The sequence below is a fragment of the Miniopterus schreibersii genome (genome assembly GCF_964146895.1).
Source record: "Miniopterus schreibersii genome assembly, chromosome: 2".
Classification (NCBI taxonomy): domain Eukaryota; kingdom Metazoa; phylum Chordata; class Mammalia; order Chiroptera; family Miniopteridae; genus Miniopterus; species Miniopterus schreibersii.
In genome coordinates, this window is record NC_138102.1 from 78,913,730 (window position 1) to 78,937,232 (window position 23,503).

The following is a 23,503-nucleotide window of genomic DNA, read 5'->3' on the forward strand; positions in this document are numbered from 1 at the left end:
CACAGCTAACATCTGAGGGGCTGCTCCTCCACGGAGGAGTCTGGGACGAACCTGTACACCATCCCCTAAAAAACACCACACCACCATCTCTGAGGAGCTCTCACCCTGGCAGAGACCACCAGGATCAGATGCACCCAGAGCAAGGCCAGTTTAAAAGGCAATCTTTTCTTTCCTATCCCCTTCCTGCCCCATTCTCAAGGAGCTGAACCCTGAAGAAGAGGGTTCAAGGGGAGAAGAGAAATTGGAGTTGAAATTGGATCAAACTGAATTATCATAATGAAAGGGTCCAAAAGTTCTAAGATTGGTCCGACGACCCTATTTTAAAGTGCAGCCCAGCCCCTCCTTACTCTGCTGTACTTTTTAAATTTTCTGTGATATATCACAAGCTATATAATTTACTTATTTATTATGTCTCTCATTACTCTCTGTCTCTTCCTCTCTCACCTCTACCTTCACCCTCAAATGTAAACTCAAGAGAAAGGATATTGGTTTTTTAACATATGCTTCCCTGGCATCTAGAATTATACTGTCCACTTGGTAGTCTTTAGCTCCACGTGGCTATTTAACTTTAACTTAATTACAATCAATTTAATAAATAAAATTTTAAGTAAATAAAATTTAAAATTTAGTGCTTCATGGGCTTGCCACATTCCAAGTGCTCAATAGCCACATGTGGCTAGTGGCTACCATATTGGGCAGAGCAGATATGGATCACTGAAAATTCTGTTGAACATCACTGGTCTGGAACAGGTGCTGGCACAGTGTGGCACTCAATAAGTAATTCAATGGCTGAGTTCTTTTTAAGACAAGATAGTCTAGTGGCTAAGAGAACAGGTCTAGAGGGAAATTGCTCCATTTTTAATAGTTGTGTAAATTTGGGTAAATTACTTAATCTTTCTAGATATGTCACTAGACAGCCATTTATAAACATTTAAAAAGTATTTTGGGAAAATTGATTATCCTGATCAAGCATAGACAGATATAATCACTGAAAAAATTTTAAAAATAAAGGGATGCATCCATTGTTTGGAAGGCCTAATATGTTTGAAGCAACATAGCCCAGAGATTAGCACAAACTCTAGAGTCAGATGTCTGAGAGGCAAATCCCAGCATCTCTTCTTGCTGCTGGATGAGTAGAATAAGTCTTCTGGAGTGAGAACGAGGGTAAAGGTGTGGTTCTACTAACTGATGCTCTAAGTACCACCCCTACTGCCACCCCACCACCTGCAATATCTGTTTCACAGCCCATCAATTTTATGCTCCATGTGATCTTGCCAATGAACTCTTCTACATGCCACATTATAACCCTCTTTTTATAATAGGACTCTTTCTCACTGCACATGAAATACTTAAACACAGCATTCAGTTCGCAAATGAAGATCCATTAGTAACCATTTCTGCACCAAGCTTTGTGCTAAGCACTGAAAATTTGGAGGTAAAAAGCAAAGCCTCATCTCCCAAGTAGCTTATACTGCAGTGAAGGAAGACAGTCCACTGGGAATTACAGAGGCATATTCAGGATACTGGGGAAAACAGGAAAAAGACACAGAACCCAACCCAGAAAACCAAGAAAGGTACCTGGAGGAGGTGATGGCTGAGTCCTCAAGAAGGAGTAGGAGTTTTAAAGGAGGGAATAAACCACACAATTGCAAGGAGGGGAAAGAAGTGTGGCAGTCAGGCACTGCAATGATTTGGTGCAGGGTAGGGGGTGAGGGTAATAGAGAAGGCTAGCAAAAGAGCAGGCCTCGCCTGGCCAGCGTGGCGCAGCTGTTGAGCATCGACCTGGGATCCGGGAGATCAAGGTTTGATTCCCAGTCAGGGCACATGCCAGGGTTGCAGGCTCGATCTGCAGTAGGGGGCGTGCAGGAGGAAGCTGATCAATGACTCTCTCATCATGGATGTTTCTCTCTCTCCCTCCCTCTCCCTTCCTCTCTGAAATCAATAAAGATATATTTTTAAAAATAAAAATAAAAAAGGGCAGGGCTTATCTCCAAGGGTCCCACAGGCACTGTAGCTGTAAAGGAGAAGGATCTCTTACCCTTTGAGACAGCATGGATGGACCTGGAGAGTATTATGCTAAGCAAAATAAGCCAGAAAGAGGAGGACAAATATCACATGATCTCACTTATATGTGGAATCTAATGAACAAAATAAACGTGGAAGCATGGAATAGGCTGACAGATCTCAGAGGGAAGGGTGGGGGGAGGGGATGGGGTGTAAGAGGTGAACTGAAGAACTTATATGCACATATGCATAGCCCATGGACACAGACAATAGTTTGGGGAAAGCCTAGGGTGGGATGGGAGCTGGGTGGAGGGGGCCAAATGGGGGGCAATGGGGGACATCTGTAACCCTCAACAATAAAATAAAATAATAAAATAAAATAGAATGTTGAGTTAATTCAGAGCGTAGTAGAGGGAGCCATTAAGTAAAGTAGACATTCTCTGAGATGTGAATATGGATGTGTGGAGGGGTAGCACTAAGAGAAGGTTAAAAGCATAAACTCCAGAGTTGGACCGTCCTGTCCTTGAAGCCTGGCTTTTTCATTTGATGGCTGTATTAATGCTGGACAACTTTTAAAAGTTATTGAGGTAACAGTGTTTAATAACATTATATAAATTTCAGCTGTACAGCATTATAATTTGGTAGCTGTAGACTCTATTGTGTACTCACCACCAAAAGTCTAATTTCCCCCCACTACCATATATTTGACCCCTTTTACCCAATTCACCCTCCCCCCTTCCTGTCTGGTAAGCACCATTCTGTTGTCTATATATGGGTTTGTTTTTGTGTAGACAACTTCTTTAAGCCCCAAGTTTTCATTTTAAAAAGGGAAAATGGTATTAACTGTGTCATGGAATTTGTGAAAATAACATGAGGTAATATACACAAAACACTTGTTACAGGACTAACACAGAGTAAGTGGTCAATAAATGCTAACTAATGTTATTATTGACCATTTGAATAATTGATAATTAAGTTTCTTGTTTGCCTCATTTTTTATAGTTTAAGTAGTGACTGAATGAATTAACTTTGTCACAACAAAAGGAAATTAAATGTTGTTTTTGTACCCTAATAAAAATATAAACATTTGTTTATTTAATAAATATTGACTGTGAATAATGTGCCAGGCAGTGTTCTAGGCTCTGGGGATAAAGCAGTGAACAAGGCTGAACAAGGTCCCTGCTCTCATATAGCTTATTTTCTAATGAAGGAGGCTGACAATAAATAAGCAAACAATAGGATTGACAATATCTGTAAGCTCCACAGGTCAGGGAACTTGTCTGTTTGTACCCTGATATAACCCAACTGCAAAAGATGGTGCCTACTTCAGGCACACAATGAGTGTGTTGAGTGAATAAAAATGAAAGGAGGTCATGTCAGATAGTGATGAGTGCTGGGAAGGCAACGAAACAGGGTGACGTGATGGACAGAGTGGGAGGGTTGGCCTCACTAGATATAGCACTGCTGAGAAAGTGAGTGTTGAGCTAAACCAATCATGGAACTATCTTTAAAGAAGAATATTCCAGGCAAAAGAATATTTCATGCCAAAACTAAAGGTCCTATATCAAGGCTGTGTTGTGCCTGTACAAAGAACAGAAAAACAAATTGCTGGAATGCAGCAAGCAAAGTGAGGAGAGAGGTAGAAATGGAGGTCAGAGCAGCAGGCTTGTCATTTAAGGCATTTACGCTTAGTTCCTTGCCCTGCACCCATCCCACCAGGTAAGAGTTTCTTTTCTTTCCTTTTTTCTTTTTCTCTTCTCTTTTCTTTCCTCCTCCCTCCTCCCTTCCCTTCCCTTCCCTTCCCTTCCCTTCCCTTCCCTTCCCTTCCCTTCCCTTCCCTTCCCTTCCCTTCCCTTCCCTTCCCTTCCCTCCCCTCCCCTCCCCTCCCCTCCCCTCCCCTCCCCTCCCCTCCCCTCCCCTCCCCTCCCCCTCCCCCTCCCCCTCCCCCTCCCCCTCCCCCTCCCCCTCCCCCCCTCCCCCTCCCCCTCCCCCTCTCCTTTTCCCTTCCCTTCCCTTCCCTTCCCTTCCCTTCCCTTCCCTTCCCTTCCCTTCCCTTCCCTTCCCTTCCCTTCCCTTCCCTTCCCTTCCCTTTCCCTTTCCCTTTCCCTTTCCCTTCCTTTCCTTTTTTAAAGATTTTGTATTCCTTAGCTCAAAGGGTCTAGAATGAAGTGCTGAGTATGTCAGCTGCCCTCACTCTTGTGTAATAGGAATATCTTTCCAGTTTGGGGACATGAAGGAGACATGTATTCCTCTGTCCTTCTGTCAACAGACCTCTGCATTGGCACTTAATCTGCTCAGTGTTTCTGGCTGTGATGGGTTTTTGTGTGAAATAGTCAATGCCCAAGATAATGATGGCTGGGGATGGGTGGGGGTCTGGAATGGAAGGGAGAGGAATGATGGAATCCCACAGCTCAGATTTTAATCATATGTAGTCTTTGGTGGGCATGCACGCACACACACAATAGAAATGTTTTATGTAACATAAAATAATTTTTGCCTCCAGGGACACTCAAACATTACAAATGCATCCAAGGATCAGTGCAAGTTAACTCAGGTAGAGAAGCAGTTTCCTGAAGGCGTAATTTGAGAGGGCAGGAGAGCAAAAGGAAAATTATTTCAGCTAAAGTGACAGTTTTTGGTTATTGGAATTTAAAATCTTTTTTTAATTATTTTTTTTATTTTTCAATTACAGTTTACATTCAATATTTTTTGTATTATTTTCAGCATAGTGGTTAGACAATCATATACTTTACATAGTGTCCCTCCCATATTTCCAGTACCCACCTGGCACCATACACAGTTATTACAGTATTACTGACCATATTTTCCCTATGCTGTACTTTACATCTAGCGACTATTTTTGTAACTACAAATTTGTACTTATAAATTCCTTTACCTTTTCACCCAGTCCCCGAACTCCCCTCCCCTCTGACAACCATCAGTCTGTTCTCTGTATCTATGAGTCTTTTTCTACTTTGTTTGTTCATTTATTTTGTTCTTTAGAGTCCAGATATAAGTGAAATCATGTAGTATTTGTCTTTCTTTTACCAGCTTATTTTCACTTAGCATAATACCCTCTAGGTCCATCCATGCTGCTGCAAATGGTAAAATTTTATTCTTTTTATGGCCAAGTAATATTCCATTATATATGTATGATGCAGTGATTCTATTACTGGACAGCCTTCTGAGTCAGAACGGGGGGACTGTCCCCTCCTTGGCTCTTGTTAATCTTGTAAGAAAGATTTCAGATGAGTGACAGCAGTGTTGAAGCAAAGCAAGTGAATTTATTAAGGAAGCAAAGCAAGCAAATTTATTAAAAATGCACTTGACATATAGCACAAGTGGGCAACTCAGCTAGCCTGGTGGAGGTTTAGGGGTTTTATACTTTTCTGTCTCTAGGTTTCAAGGTTCCTCTGCTGGATATCTTGGGCAACAGACTAGATTTCAAGGTCCCCTTTTACTTTGTTGTGGCTTTTCCCAGAATTTTTAAGAACATCTGGTGATTTTATCTTGGCAAGTCCCAAACTGAGGACTTCTTTGTTCAATGGGTGAAATAAACTCCCCTTATCCTCCTTTCCCCTCTTTCCTGTCTTTGCATCCCGCAAGTGATATTTGTCCTTGGGAGTAGCTGGCAGAAATGGCATTAATTGATTCTTTGTTCCCTATTTTCCCAGGCCAGGGTGATTTAAGTTATGTATTTTCTGGTTAGGGAGGAGAGGTATTAACCATTTGCTCTCAAGTGTCCTTGGTTGGGGAAGAATAGGTCTTATAATTCACAAGCTGGCTGCAAGCTGCCCAAACTGTTTGGTCATATTTAATTTTCTTGTCTCAGTTTCTCATTCCACTTGCCCAGGAATTTTCTAGCTTTTTACTATCCTGCTACAATTCCACATCTGGGTATATATCCAAAGAAATCCAAAACACTAATTCAAAAGAATATATGCACCCCTATGTTCATTGCAGCATTATTTGCAATAACCAAGATATGCTCAGCTGGTGTGGTTCAGTGGATGAGCTTTTACTCACAAACCAGGAGGTCACCTGTTCGATTCCCAGTCAGGGCACATGCCCAGTTTTGGGCTTGATCCCCCAAAAGGGGGCATGAAGGAGACAGCTAATCAATAATGTTTGTCTCTCATTGATGTTTCTGTCTCTCTGTTTCTCTCCCTCACTCTCTCTAAAAATCAATAAAAACATATTTTTTAAAATTAAAATACAATGGCCAAAATATAGAAGCAACCCAAATGCCCATCAATTAAAGCTCTTCTTTTAAAATTAAATTTTATTGCAATAGCTAGAATGGTAAACCAGCAATTTGGGCTTTCATATATTAGTGTAAATTAGTTTAATTACATATATACACATCCTCCTGATGGGTAGATGAGAGACAGGGAGTTTAGCTGGCAGGAAAGCAGAAGAGAAGGCTAATTTGGAGAAGAGGACTTGGCCAGGGTGCCAGGCTGCAGTGAGGCCCAAGCAGGAAGGTAGCATACAGGCAGTTGCGGGGGGAGGGGGGAAGGGAGAATGGGAACTCAGACCCAGAACTCCATCACCCACCACATCACACAGCAGAGGTGGTTCCTTGAGACCAAAGTGACCTAGTCCTAAAGGGAATGCCCACCTCATCGGGAATGTGGGGCATTTTCTATAGCCCTGGTGACATTGCCCCACTGAGATCCCAGAAATCCCAGGTAAGAGAAAACAAAAACTTGTGCAATAGCACCACCTAATGGAAAACAAAATAAAGACCTCTACTTATCAACTTGCTAAATTGGTAAAAGCAAAAGAGTACTTTAAGATTTGACGTTCCTGGCAGAGCAGCTCAGATGGTTAGACCATCGTTGGTGTACACCAAGTTTGCAGGTTCTATCCCCTGTCAAGGCACATACAAGAATTTACCAATAAACGCATAAGTAAGTTGACCAACATCTCCCTCTCTCTATCTAAAATAAATATATAGATTTTATATGTATATAAATGAAGATTTCCAATACATTAAATGCCCGGGCAAAGAAATAATCCATCAAGCACAATGAGTAACCAAGGTAACAAGGGGGTTCAGAAAGAAAATGAAAAGTTGTTATTTAAATCACAGAACATTCAAGATTGCAATTCTGAAAAAAAACTCAATGAAGATACAAGAAAACTCAGGAAAGCAGTCCAATGAGCTCGGAAATAACATCAGCAAACAAAAGGAGACTTTACTGATGAGATTGAAATTATAAAAAGGAACCAAACAAAAATTCTGGGGTTGAAGAACTCTATAAATGAGATAAAGAATGAACTAGCAAGCTCAGGAAATAGAACAGAGCAGCTGGAGGAAAGAATTGGTGATATTGGAAATAGAAATCTAAGAATGACTCAGATGGAAGAGGAGAGAGAATTGAGTGTAAAAAATAAATGAAAGGACTCTGTGAGAACTATCTGGCTCTATTAGAAAGACCAATATATAGATAAATGGGTATGCCAGGAAGAAAAGAGAAGAGAGGGAGAAAGGAACAAATAGCTTATTTGAACAAATAATTGATGAAAATTTCCCAAACCTATAGAAAGAACTGTACTGTCTCATCCAAAAAGCTAATAGAACACCTCATTCTCCCAATCCAAAATGAGACAAAAATTAGTAAGTTAGACCAAATGGACATAATTGATATCAACAGAGCTTTCCATCCTCAAACAATAGAATTCTCAAGTGCACATGGAACATTCTCCAGGATAGACCACATATGGGGCACAAACCTAGTCTCGATAAGTTTAAGATTGAAATCATACCAAGCATATTTTAAATCACAACATTATGAAACTGGAAATTAACTACAAAAAGAAAGTTGGAGGTTCTAGCCAGGCAGCTCATTTGGTTAGAGCATTGTCCCAATACACCAAGGCTGAGGGTTCCAACCTCGTCAGTGCACATACAAGAATCAACCAATGAATGCATAAATAAATGGAACAACAAATCTCTCTCTCTCTCATCTCCAACTAAAATCAACCAATCAATAAATAAATAAAGAAGAAGAAAGCTGGAAACCCCACAAATACATGCAAATTAAACATCCACCAGGTCAAAGAAGAAATAAAAGAAGAGATCAAAAGATACATATAGACAAATGAAAATGACAATATGACATATCGAAATTTGAGAAATGCAGCAAAAGCAGTACAGAGAAGTTTATACCATTACAGGCCTACCTCAAGAAATAAAAATCTCAAATAAACAATCTTACATTTCATATGTTCATAGAAAAAGAACAAATGAAGCCCAAAGGCAGTAGAAGAAAGCATATAATAAAAATTAGAGCAGAATTAAACAAAATAGAGAACAAAAAGACAACAGAAAAATATTAATGAAACTAAGAGCTAATTCTTTGAAGAGATAAATAAAATTGACAAACCTCTGGCTAGACTCACTAAGGAAAAAAGATAAAAGAGTCAAATAAATAAAATCAGAAACAAAAGAGAAGTTACAACAGACACCAAATACAGAGACTACAAGAATACTATGAAAAGCTATACACCACAAAATTCTATAACCTAGAAAAAAATGGATAAGTTCTTAGAAATAGATAACCTTCCCAGATTGAACCTTGAAGAACTGGAAAACCTAAATAGTTTGATCAACAGTAAAGGAGTTGAAACAGTAATCAGAAACCTCCCCAGGACCAGATGGCCTCACTGGTGAATTCTACTAAACATTCAAAGAAGACTTAATACCTAGCCTTCTCAAACACTTCCAAAAAAAATTAAAGAAGAGAGAATACTTCCTAACTCATTTTACAAGGTCAACATCACCCTGATACCAAACCAGGCAAGGACAAGACACACACACACAAACACAAAATTACAGGCTGATATCCCTGATGAACATAGATGCAAAAATCCTAAACAAAACACTAGCAAATTGAATACAATAATACTTTAAAAAGGTAATACACCATTGTCAAGTTGGGTTCATTCCAGAGATGCAAGGATAGTTCAACATATGCAATTCTAACAATATGATACAGCACACTGACAAAATAAGAGATAAAAATCATATGATCATATTAACAGATGCAAAAAATTCAACAAGATACATCAATTTATGATTAAAACACTCAATAAAATAGGTATGGAAGGAAAGTACCTGAGCACAACAAAGGACATATATGAGAAACCCTCAGCTAATATCATACTCAATGGTGAAAAACTGAAAACTTTTCCTCTAAGTTCAGGAACAAGACAAGGAGGCCTACTTTTTCCACTGTTGTTCAACATAGTATTGGAAGTCCTAGCCAGAGCAATTAGGCAAGAGAAAGAGATAAAAGGCATCCAAATCGGGAATTAAGAAGTAAAATTGGCCTGGCCATCATGGGTCAGTGGTTGAGCACTGATCTGTGAACCAGGAGGTCACAGTTCCATTCCCAGTCAGGACACATGCCCTGTTTTTGGGCTCAAACCCCAGCAGGGGTTGTGCAGGAGGCAGCCGATTGATGACTCTCTCTCATCATTGATATTTCTATCTCTCTCTCTCCCTTCCACTCTCTGTGAAATCAATAAAAACATATTTTTTAAAAAAGTAAAACTGTCACAATTTGCAGATTACATGATTTTATATGTGAAAAACCCCAAAGACTCCACCAAAAGACTATTAGAAACAATTTAAAAATACAGTAAAGGTGCAGGATACAAAATCAATGTACAAGAATCCATTGTATATATACTAACAGTAAAATATCAGAAAGAGAAGTGAAGAGAATAATCCCATTTGCAATTGTGACAAAAGTATAAAACACCTGGAATAAACTTAACAAATGAAATAAAGAACCTATACATTGAAAACTGCAAGATATTGTTGAAAGAAATTGAAGTAGACACAAAGAAATGGAAAGATATTCTACATTCATGGATAGGAAGAATCAGCATAGTTAAAATCTCCATATTACCTAAAGCAATATACAGATTCAATGCACTCCTTATCAAAATTTGAGACATTTTTCAAAGAGATAGAACAAAAAAATTATCAAATTTGTATGAAACCACAAAAAACCTGAACAGCCAAAGCAATCCTGAAAAGAAAAAACAAAGCTGGAGGTTTCACACTTGCTGACTTCAAATTATCCCACAAAGCTACAATAATCAAAACAGTATTCTATGGGGATTTCAAGACGGCAGTAGAGTAGGTGGAAGCTACACTCACTTTCTCATAGAACCAAACTGGAATTACAACTAAATTAAACAATCATACTGAATAACCAACTGAAGACTAGCTAAAGACGAATCTTTGAGGATTTACAGAAGAAGCCACATTGAAACTGGAAGGAAGGGCAGAGACATGAAAAAGGCTGGCTCCACTCCCATGGGCAGTGGCTGAGGTTCCAGAAGGATATCTGAGCTGTGGGGGGTTCCCTCTGAGAACCGTGGGGTCTAAACCCCAAGCCAGGCTCCCCAGCCCAGAGTACCAGAGACAGGAAGAGCTGCCTCAAAACATCTGGCTGTGAAAATCAGCAGGATTCCTGTAGGCCAAAAAAGGATGTCTGGAGACACAGGCACCCTCTTACAGGGCCAACACACAAAATTTTATTTACAGTCACCCTGGGCTCTGGCAGAGGAAGGGTGGAGTGAACTAGAGTTATGTGAGTAGAGTCTGAGGTTTGTAGCTCTGGGGAAAGACATGGGAGGACAGCCACCAGGATCCCTGTGCTGAGCATTCTCTGAGATTACAGTTGCCATCCATCTTGGGTGGAGAACTCCCTTCCATGCATCATTAGCCTCAGGGAAAGCAATTGTTCTGAACTCCCTTTTGCCCCACCCTAATAAACTTAAACCCTGCTGAGGAGTTAACTGCCTTGGCCAGGATGTAGAGGTCTGGGCAGACTCATGGGGTATCAGTGATTGAGTTGTCTGGCTTTGGGGCAGGGGCCATTCCCCCAACTTTCCAGTAAACCTGACTGGCACTTCCCCTTCAGGGGGATCTGACAGAACCATTTTCCCAGCTTCCCACAGACCCACCCTCTGGGCTCCAGAGGCCCCACCCACCTGACTCCTAGTGCCTTCACCGTACTGAGGTCAGGGCAAATCTGGAACAGACTGAGTCATATAACTCTGGGGCAGGGGCCAAACCCATCACCTTCCCCAAAGCATGACCTGCACCATCCCCTCACAGGAGATCCATTAGCCCCTTTTTCCCTACCCTGCCAGAGGCTCTTTTGGTAACTGAGTCTAACAGGCAGCTAGCAGGTGGAGGTAGCCGGAGGCAGATCTTGGGGTATCTTGGGTCTTTTGCTGACCTGCCCTCAGGCCAGGTGGTATTAAAAGCCAACTTTCATGCACAGCTTTGTCTTTCCCATGCACCCAAACCCAGCAGAAGGAGCCACAAACTGTGGATCGCTTGTAACTCTAAACAGGTTGCCAAGGGCCAGGCACAGATAGCATCTGACATTGGTTAGCAACAGAGTCCCTCCCAAGAGGCCCCAGAACCAACAGGCCCAGTGACCAGATTCAGACAACATCAGAGCAGGATCCAATAAGCTTCACAAGCAGCATACCCAAAGAAAAATCTCAGTAGGCACCAAACCCTGCTGACGCAAATTCTACTTTCTGTGGTCAGCACCTTCACAGCAGCTCACATGCCGTGGTGGGGTTGAGCCACACAATCAACCAGCTAGAGGGTCTGTCCCACACACAAATTAATCAGTAGCAATCAATGCTCAACTGAGCAATGAATGCTCAATAGCAATACAATGCTCAAGGAGACTGCACCACTGGATCCCACAAGACACCTAGTATATAAGTCCACTTCAAAGACATTAGTCATAGCAGATCTATCTAGTATATAGAAACAAACACAAAGAGGCAGCCAAAATGGGAAGACAAAAAAACAGGCCCCAAATGAAACAACAAGAGAACTTTCCAGAAAAAGATCTAAATGAAATGGAGGCAAGCAATTTATCAGATACAGAGTTCAAAGTAATGGTTATAAGAATGCTCAATAAACTTAGCGAGAATGACAACAACATGAAAAAGGACATAGAAATAATTTAAAAAGGGGGGGGGACCATTTAGAATTGAAGAATATAGTATCAGACATCAAGAATGCACTGGAAGAAATAAACAGTAGGTTGGATGAAGCAGAAGATCAAACCAGTGATTTGGAAGACAAGGTGGAAAAAAACACCTAGTTAGAGCACAAAAAAGAATTTAGCCCTGGCCAGTGTGGCTTGGTTGGTTGAGTGTCATCCCAAGCACTGAAAGGTGGTTGGTTCAATTCCCAGTCTGCACATGCCAGGGTTTCAGGCTCGATCCCTGGCATGTGGGAGGCAGCCAATAGATGTTTCTCTCTCTCCATCTCCCTCTCTCTCTCTAAAAAATCCATAAAAACATATTAAAAATTGTATCTCATTAAAATAACAAAATAAAAAGAATGAGCATAGTTTAAGGGACCTTTGAGACAACATAAAGTATAACAACATCCCCATAATAGGGGTAACAGAAGGAAAAGAGAGCAAGAGATCAAGAACCTATTTGAAGAAATAATGACTGAAAACTTCCCTAACCTAGTAAAGAAAAAAGATACACAGCCTGGGAAGTGCAGAGGGTCTCAAACAAGATTAATCCAAAGAGGCCCATAACAAGCCACATCATAAGTAAAAGGGCAAAGGTTAAAGTCAAAGAGAGAATCTTAAAAATAGAGAAAACAGACAGTTACTTACATGGGAGCTCCCATAAGACTGACAGCTGATTTCTCAGCAGAAGTGTTCTAGGCCAGAAGGGATTGGCATGAAATATTCAAAGTGATAGAAAGTGAGGACCTATAATCAAGACTGCTTTACCCAGCAAGGCTATCATTTAAAGTTGATAGAGAAATAAAAAGCTTCCCAGACAAGAAAAAGCTAAAGAAGTTTGTTTCCACCAAACAGTATTATAAGAAATGTTAAAGAGCCTGTTAAAGAAGTACAAGAGGGCCCGGCTGCTGTGGCTCAGTTGGTTGAGCATCGTCCCATGCACCAGGAGATTGCTGGTCTGATTTCTGGTCAGAGAAATGCTGGGTTGTGGGCTCAATCCTCAGTACAGGCCATGTAGGAGGCAGCTGATAAATGTTTCTCTCTCATCCATGTTTCTATCTTTCTTCTCAGCTCCCTTCCTCTCTCTGAAATGAATAAAAAGGTTTTTTTTTTTTAAATGCTGACTTAAAAAATGAAACTGCTCCTAATTATATATATAAAAAAAGAAGTACAAGAGAAAGAGATAAAAAAGAGTAGCATAGGCAAAATAATAAAAGGCAGCCCAGCCGGGCGTGGCTCAGCAGTTGAGCATCAGACTAGGATCCAGGAGACCACAGTTCCATTCCTGGTTAGGGCACATGCTCAGGTTGTGGTCTCCACCCTCTGTCTGGACGTGCAGGACCCAGCCAATCAATGACGACTCTCTCATCACTGATGTTTCTATCTCTCTCTCCCTCTCCCTTTCACTCTCTGAAATCAATAAAGATATGTTTTTTAAAAAAACAAACAAAAATAAATAATAATAAAATGGCAATAAACATGTACCTATCAATAATCACTTTAAATGTAAATGGCTTAAATGCTTCAATCAAAAGACATAGTGTAGCTGAATGGATAAGAAAGCAAGAACCATATATATATCCTATTTACAAGACACCCACCTCAAAACAAAAGATTTACTCAGTCTGGAAAATAAACAAACTTCTGGAGGACTTTAAAGGCGAGATTGCCCGGCTGGGCGTGGCTCAGCAGTTGAGTGTCGACCTGGGATCCACGCGATCAGGGTTCGATTCCCAGTCAGGGCACATGCCTGGTTGCAGGCTTGATCAATGGCTCTCTCATCATTGATGTTTCTATCTCTCTCTCTCCCTCTCCTTTCCTCTCTCTGAAATCAATAAAGATATATTTTTTAAAATAAAATAAAATAAATAAATAAAGGCAAGATCAACAGCAATACAGTCACAGTAGGGGACTTTAACACTCCACTGAATTTACTGGATAGATCTTCCAGATAAAAAAATCAACAAGGAAACAGTGACTAAATGACCCACTAGATTAGATGGGTTTAACTGACATTTACAGAATATTTCACCTCAAAGCTTCAGAATATACATTCTCCTCAAGTGCACATGGCACGTTCTCTACAAAACCAGTCTCTACAAGTTCAAAAAGATTGAAATCATATTAAGCATCTTCTTGGATTACAGTAACAATTAGAAATCAACTACGGTAAAAACACTCAAAAACATTCAAACACATGGAGGCTAAATAGCATGTTATTAAACAATGAATGGGTTACCAATGAGATCAAGGAAGAAATCAAAAACTTCCTGGAAACAAATGAAAATGAACACACGACAACCCAAAATATATGGGACACAGTGAAAGCACTCAAAAAAACAAGAAAAACTTCTAATAAACTATCTAACCCTACAACTTAAAGACTTAGAAAGAAAACAACAAGAAAAACCCAGAGTAAGTAGAAGGAAGGAAATAATAAAGATCAGAGCAGAAATAAATGACATAGAAACTAAAAAAATAGAAGTATAAAAGATCAATGAAACCAAGAGCTGGTTCTTTGAAAAGATAAACAAGATGGATGAACCTTTAGCCAGACTCACCAAGAAACAAAGAGGGAGGACCCAAATAAATAAAATTAGACATGAAAGAAGTGAAGTAACAACTGACACCGCAGAAATACAAATGATTATTAAAAAATACTGTGATCAACTACATGCTGACATGCTGGAAAATATGGATAAAATGGACAAATTTCTAGAAAAATACAACCTTCCAAAGCTGAATCAGGAGGAATCAGGAAATCTGAATAGGTCTATAACAACAGATAAAATTGAAGCAGTAATAAAAAAATTAAAAATTAAAAAAAAACCTTCTAACGTACAAAAGTCCTGGTTGGGATGGCTTTACAGAGGAGTTTTACCAAACATTACAAGAAGAATTAACATCTATTCTCCTCAAACTATTTTTTAAAATCCGAGAGGAAGGAACACTTCCAAACTCTTTTTATGGGGCCAGCATTAGCCTAATTCCAAAACTAGATAAAGACATTACAAAGCAAGAGAATTACAGGCCAATATCCCTGATGAACATAGATGCTAATACCCTCAACAAAATATTAGCAAATCGGATTCAGCAGTATATTAAAAAGATCACACATCATGACCAAATCCCTGAGATTTATTCCAGGGATGCAAGGCTGGTACAATATTCTCAAACAATAAATGTGATACATCACATAAACAAACTGAAAGACAAAAATCATATGATTATATCCATAGACATAGAAAAAGCATTCCACAAATCTAACACCCATTTTTGATAAAAGCTCTCAGCAAAGTGGAAATAAAGGGCTCATACCTCAACATAATAAAGGCTGTATATGACAAACCTACAGCCAACATCATACTCAATGGTCAAATACTAAAACCATTTCCCTTAAAAACAGAAATAAGACAGGGATGTCCACTTTCACCACTCTTATTCAACATAGTACTGGAAGTCCTAGCCACAGCCATGAGACAAGAAGAAAACATAAAAGGCATCCAAATTGGAAAGGATGAAATAAAACTGTCATTATTTGTAGATGACATGATATTGTGCATAGACAATCCTAAAAACTTCACTAAAAAACAGATTTAATAAATGAATTTTGCAATGTAGCAGGATATAAAATTAACACCCAGAAATCTGTGGCATTTTTATACACCAACAATGAACTCTCAGAAAGGGAAACTAAAAAAACAGTCCCATTTACTATTGTAACAAAAAAAAATTAAGATACTTAGGAATAAACTTAACCAAGGAGGTAAAGACCTGTACTTGGAAAACTACAGGATGTTGCAAAAAGAGATAAGGAAGATATAAACAAGTAGAAGAATATACTGTGTTCATGGGTTGAAAGAATTAACATCATTAAAATGTTGATACTATCCAAAGCAATCTATAGATTCAGTGCAATCCCTATTAAAATACCAATGGCATATTTCACAGATCTAGAAAAAATACTCCAAAAATTTATATGGAACCATAAAGATCCCGAATAGCCTCAGCAATCTTGAGAAAGAAGAACAAAGATGAAGGGATCACAATACCAGATATCAAGTTATACTACAAAGATACTGTAATCAAAACAGCCTGGTACTGGCACAAGTACAGACATATAGATCAGTGGAGCAGAAGAGAGAACTCAGAAATTAACCCAAGCCATTATACTCAACTAATATTTGACAAAGGAGGCAAGAGCATACAATGGAGTTAAGACAGTCTCTTCAATAAATGGTACTGGGAAAACTGGACAGGTACATGCAAAAAAAAAAAAAAAAAAGATGCTAGACCACCAACTTACACCATACACAAGATTAAACTCAAAATGGGTAAAAGACTTAAATGTCTGACGTGAATCCATAAAAATCCTAGAAGAAACCATAGGGAGCAAAATCTCAGACATCTCTTGTAGCAATATGTTTGCTGATACATCTCCCAGGGCAAGGGAAACAGGAGAAAATAAACAAATGAGACTACATCAAAATAAAAACCTTCTGCACAGGAAAGGAAACCAACAAAACAAAAAGGATACCCACTGCATGGGTGAACATATTTGCCAATGACACATCTGATAAAGGGTTAATATCCAAAATATATAAGGAACTCATACAACTTAACAAAAGGAAGACAAACAACCCAATTAAAAAATGGGCAAAGGACATAGACACTTCTCCAAAGAGGACATACAGATGGCCAAAAGACATATGAAAAAATGCTCAAAGTCACTAATCATCAGAGAGATGCAAATTAAAACAACAATGAGATATCACCTCACACTCGTCAGAATGGCTACCATCAACAAATCAACAAACAAGTGCTGGTGAGGGTGTGGAGAAAAGGGAGCCCTAGTACACTGCTGGTGCAGCCACTATGGAAAAGAGTATGGAGTTTCCTCAAAAAATTAAATCGGGAACTGCCTTTTGACCCAGTGATCCTACTGCTAGGAATGTATCCTAAGAAACCCAAAACACCAATCAGAAATAATTTATGCACCCCTAGGTTCATAGAATTTCAATTTATAATAGCTAAGATCTGGAAATAGCCAAAGTGCCCATCAGTAAATGAGTGAATAAAAAAGCTGTGGTACATTTACACCATGGAATACTAAGCAGGTGTAAAAAAAAAAAAAAAGGATCTCTTATCCTTTGGGACAGCATGTATGGACCTGGAGAGTATTATGCTAAGCAAAATAAGCCAGCCAGAGAAAGACATGTACCACATGATCTCAGTCATATGTGGAATCTAATGGACAAAAGAAACTGATTAACAAAATACATCCAGGGTCATAGAAGCATGGAACGGGCTAAAGGATCTCAGAGGGAAGACGAGGTTGAAGAAATGGGTGGGGAGAGATTAATCAAAGAACTTATATGCATATATGCATAACCCATGGACACAGGCAATAATAGTATAGAGAAGGGCTGAGAGGGAGCGGATGCAAGATGGAGGGGATCAATGGGGGGAGGAGGGGAGGAGACACATCTGTAATACTTTCAACAATAAAGGTAATAAAAAAAAAAAAAATCAAACCTCTGCTCAGCCAGCCAAACCATCAACAAAACAAAAAGGCAACCAGCAGAATGGAAGATTTTTGCACAATTCCTCTGATAGGTGACTAATATCCAAAATATATGAAAAACTCATACAACTCAACAACAACAAAAAATAATACATTAAAAAATGTACAGAGGACTTGAACAGATATTTTTGCCAAGAAGACATATAGATGGCCAACAAATATATGAAAAGATGCTCAGATTCACTAGCTATGAGGGCAATGCAAATCAAAACCACAATGAGATACTACCTCACACCTGTTAGAAAGGCTATTAGAAAAAAAGACAAGAGCCCTATCTGGTTTTGCTCAGTGGTTACAGCATTGGTCTTCAGACTGAAGGGTCCTAGGTTCGATCCCAGCCAAGGGCATGTACCTCGGTTGCAGGCTCAATCCCTGGCCCTTGTCAGTGGGTGAGCAGGAGGCAACCAATTGACGTGTCTCTCTCACATTGATGCTTCTCTCTCTCACTCACCCTCCCCTTCCACTCCCTCTGAAAAGCAATGGAAAATGTATCCTCGGGTAAGGATTAAAAAGAAAATAAAAAAGACAAGAAATAACAAGTGTTGTAGAAGATGTGCAGAAAAGAGACCCTTGTAACTGCTGGTGTGAATGCTAATTGGTACAACCTCTACAAATGACAGTATGGGGGTTCCTCAAAAAATTAAGAATAGAGGTACCCTATGACCCAGCAATCCCTCTTCTGGGTATCAACCTGGAAAATTTAAACACTTATTCGTAGAGATATATGTACCCCTATGTTCATTGCAGCATTATTTACAATAGTCAACAAAGGGAAGCAACCTAAGAGTTCTCTGATGGATGATTAGATAAAGAAGATGTAGTACTTGTACACAATGGAATACTACTTGGTCATAAAAAATGATAAAATATCAATACATGGATGGATCTTGGAGTATCATGCTAAGTGAAATAAATCAGATGGAAAAGCACAAGAACCATATGATTTTACTAACATGTGGAATATAAAACAGAAAGCATCTAACAAACAAAAACAAAGACACAGACAATGGTATGGTGGTTACTGGGGGGTGAGGGGACAAAGGGTAAAGAAGATTAAATATGTAGTGACTGAGGGAAAGTAGACTTTGGGTGGTGAGCATACAATGGAGTATATAGATGATGTATTATAGAATTGTACACCTGAAACATATCATTTTATTAACCAATGTTACCCCAATAAATTTAATTTAAAATAAAGGACAGTGTTTACTAGCCTTCTAAATAATTTAATATCCTGAACCAAACTTGTTTTCTGCAGGAGCTTCCGTGTTAGCAAACAGATCTCTGTGCCAGACTGGTGGCACACCCCTACTTTATGGGGACAAAAGCTCCTGTGCTCAGAACCTTTCTAGACCTCTTCATCCAACTCTTTATTTTTAATGCCACCAGTAATGGACAAATAAATATCTGTGCCTATTTATATGAAGCACAGGGACTCAACCTCACTTCTATGGCTCTCCTGCCAAAAATGAATGACTTCAGTCTAATCACTAGGATAATCAGAAAAGAAATTGAGATGTGTTACAAAATAACTGATCTGAATTCTTAAAAATTGTCAAAGTCATGAAGGACAAAGACAGACTGGACAAAGAGAAACTGAAGTAAATCAAGCAGGATAAGGAGGCATGGAGTTAAATGCAACTTGTGATCTCTGGTTGGGTGCTGGACTAGAAAAAGGGTTTCTCTTTTGCTATGAAGGACATCACTGTGACAGTTGGTGAAATTTGAATAAACTGTGTAGATTTAATTATTGTATTGTATCAATGTTAATTTCCTAATTTTATAATTGTACTGTGTTAATGTAAAAGAATGTCCTTGTTTTTAGAAAATATACCCAATATTACTTAGAGATTAAAAGCATTATGTCTGCAACTCACTCGTGTTTTGTGAAAAAAATTATAGGAGAGAGAATGCAAATGAGAAGAACAAATGTGGTAAAATATTAACACTTGGGTAGTCTGGGTTAAAGATATAAGGAAAATAATTGTACTGTTTATGTGACTTTCCCTTATGTAGAAATTATTTCAAAAGTAAAAGTTTATTTTAAAAAACAAAATTGTTTTCTGTACAGCTTCTTTAATTTTAAATAAATCTTGAAGGCTATTACCACCGCCTTCCAATTTTTACTATAATAGTAACAAACATATAGTACTTACTGTGTACTAAGCACTATTTTAAGTACAAATACATATTATAACCCACTTAATCCTCACAGCAACCCTATAAGGTAGGTACTATCGTTACTCCCTTTTCCACAGATAAGGCACCTGAGACCCAGAGGGAGTAAGAAAGCTTGCCCAACTCCCCCAGAGGGGATGGAGCCTGGTCCCTGCCTACCGCCCTGGAAGAGCCAGGTTCTGCTATGTCTACTATAATGCTGGAGCTAAGGGGTTTTCATGTGACTGCTTTATTCTCCTTTTTTATTTTTTATTTTCATTTTTTGCTTTTATTTTCTTGGAAAAATTTTAAATAGGTTTAAAAACATGAGTTTATTTTTCTCTAATTATGGGAATTTTGTGAGTGGTATATGCCACGGGCACCCTTCCAATAGCTTTAATACGGGCTAATAGTAGGAGGCCCTGTCTCCGCTGGTCTCTGTGTATTAAGGAGATAAGGAGACCCAGGGAATTAACTCTCTAACACTAGTAGGATGTGCTTTTTTGTTGTTCTTGACTTTGATGTTTGCTTGCCATTGTAAACCACCAACTCTAAACAATGTCACCAATAAATACTTGTGACCTGAGAAGGCAGAATCTCTTCTTCACAATCCTTTGAGCATTCATGACTTGTCTATGCACTGTTTTAGGTTACTTTGAGACCAGCTCTAACATTAGTTCATGATGGCAAATTTATTGCTACTTTTTCCAAAAGCATCACCTCCTATTTCACAAAGTTAAAATCAAGTTTAAAAGTTATAGGGCTTAAGTGATCTTTGAAACGCTTTTTTAAAATAGTGGAGTTGTTTAAAGGTTATTATTAGAAACATTTTTTTTCTTGTCACAACATTGTTTGATTAAAGAATCTGATTAGTCATCACTGTCCTACAGGATGCTACGATACTGTGCCTTGTATGTTTATTTAACCAGCACAAGGTTTTCTTGTTGTGGACAATACTATTATCAAAGCATCCATCACCTCTCTTAAACAGTCTCCTTGACACCCTTTTCTCTCCCACCTCTGACTTTAAGCTATTTCAGCAACTATTAAGACTGAATTTTAACCAAGGACAAGAAGGGGGAGTAAAATCCAAACTAGTTCATCTGTTGTTCATTCATTATCCAAATAAGGAATAGATGAAAGGGGAGATAGGACAAGTGGCTGGTTTAAAAAGTTACTTAGTGGTGTAAACTGATTTATGACTACTTTATATTCTACCACTATTGATGATCTAGCTATGCTGAGGGCAGGAGAGTTTTCAATAGTATAAGAGTAGAAGCACTTTCTTTTAAATAATGCAATCAACACCTACAACCTCAATTTAAAATAATTCTAATTAAAATCTCTCTAGCAGATAGGTCGCTAAAGTTTCCTTTGCTCTTTTTAAATTTGTTTTACTACATAATGTCAGAAGCATGGTTTTGGTGACACTAGCACCTGTTATGTCGTCAGTGGAACTTCAACATTCAGACTGGAATAATGCCAATGAAACACAAACATGCCATTGAGTAGCAAGAGAAACAGGGAAAGAACCTTGGTTAGGAGTCAGAGGCTCATGGACTGACACTTACTGGTCACGTAACTTGGTTGACTCACCTAACTTATCTGAGGCTCATTTTTCCCATTAGTGAATTGGGAATAAAAATCCTTGCCCTGCTTACCTCAATAGCTATCATGATGAAGATATTAAATAATGTATGTGACAGTTCTTTGCCAAATTTTACACAAATTGAAATATGAAATTTTTAAAAAGATCATTATGATGTTTGAAAATTAAAAAACACCACCACCATGCAGACTGATGAAGTGAATAGACAATTAAAAGCTTGCTGTGATGTGTAAGTCTCCAGAGATGGTGCCCAGTGAGCCATTCTTCCTGGCATTTGAAGGGAGGAATAGGCCCCTTCCTTTGGATCTGGGCTGGCCCTGTGACTCACTTTTCACCACAGAATGTCGCAGAAGTGATGCTATGTGACTGTCCACGGTAGGTCATTAAAACCTGGGCAGCTTTAGCGTGGGCCTGTGAACCCTTGCTCTAAGGCAAACTAGCTTCTCTGTAAGAATCCAAACACCCTGAGGTGCCATGTTGTTAGAAAGCCCAAGCTAGCCAGACAGAGAAGTGTAAGAGAAAAAGAAACTCTCTTCTCCCTCTACCCATCGTAGGTTCCCTGTCAATTTGACTGACAATAGACAGACTAACAAGAGAAAAATAGATAAAAGTTTATTAACATAAATATGCACACCCAGCTGGATGTTGTCAGTTGAATTTCATGGGAGCACTCAGAGATGAGTAACTAAAGGAGCTAGTTAGAACTTGGGTTTATATAGCATCTTAAAAGAACTATAAAATTTTAGAGAAGTGACCAAAGGTAAAGGATTTTGAGTTTCTAGGGCAGCAAATTGTGGGAAGGCAAATATATGGGGGCACTAAGATAAGGGCTACTTAGTAAAGTTAGTTATGTAGATTCCTTTAGTGCCATCTTTGGGCTGATAAGCCTCTTGAGTGTTCTCCAACGGTTTACTTTTTGTTTTCCTGGTAGAGAAGGGAGCGGGAACAACTTTACAAATGTATGTCCCACTTTCACACATATAGTGGGAGGCCAGAGAGAGCTTTTCTTGTCTATACAGGGTGGGGCAAAAGTAGGTTTAAACAGTTGTGAGTATGCAAAACACAGAGTTTATCCATGTATTATTATTTATTATTGTATTATTTTCCATGCAAATGACTGTAAACCTACTTTTGCCCCACCCTGTATTGGCTTTTTCTCAAATGCCTACAGCTGAAAATTAGCCTTATACCAAAGTGGCATATTTTGGGGTAGCATATTCTACTACCCTTCAGAGGCCATGTGGAGGGGCGGGGAGAGAGAGTGAAAGAAGGAGAGAGATGGAGAGAGAACCTATTTCTTGCAGTCATTCCAGATGAGCCATCAGCTATGTAAGTGAAAAAAAATATCTTGGACATACAGTTCAGACTAGTTGCTGTCTGACTGCAGCCTCATAAGAGACCCCAAGCAGGAACCACCCAGCTGAGCCCAGTCAACCACAGAACCACACAGAACTATGAGAGGTAATATATTGTTGTTTTAAGTCACTAAGTTTTGGAGTGGTCTGTTATGCAGCAATTGGTAACTAGAATATAGAGTAATTTTTTTTCCCATTTTCATGGAAAGCTTGTTCAGTTTATTAGTGTAGGATTTATAAGACAATTAGGACAAAGTCACTGATGTATATCAGGACCTATTTTATTTTAATTTGCTCCCTCTTGCCAAAAACACATTGTTCTAGAAAGCACACTTCAAGGGGGCACTGAGAAGAAAATGACTGGTGAATTAATACTAGCAGAAAGAAGGAAAAGTTTTTCTACTTTCAGGCTACATTTTTGTTGCTCTCATAAATTCCTGCTCTGGACAGTTGCATAAGTTATGGTTTTTCTAAGAACAGATTTATTATTTTTTAAAATGTATTATTCTCTTATGTTTTGATTTATGGCCAATGAGAACTACTGTAATGATTATCTTTTTTGTTAAAGTCAGGTTTGTTGAGATATCATTTATATAGAGTAAAATGTATACTTTTTAGGTGTACAGGTCTGTGAGTTTTGATAAGGCCATATGCCCTCCAGAGTCAAGATATAGAGTATTTCAATAACCACCAAAAGTTTCCTCATACTCCATACTCAGCCACCTCTTTCCATCCCCAACCCCTGCTAACCACT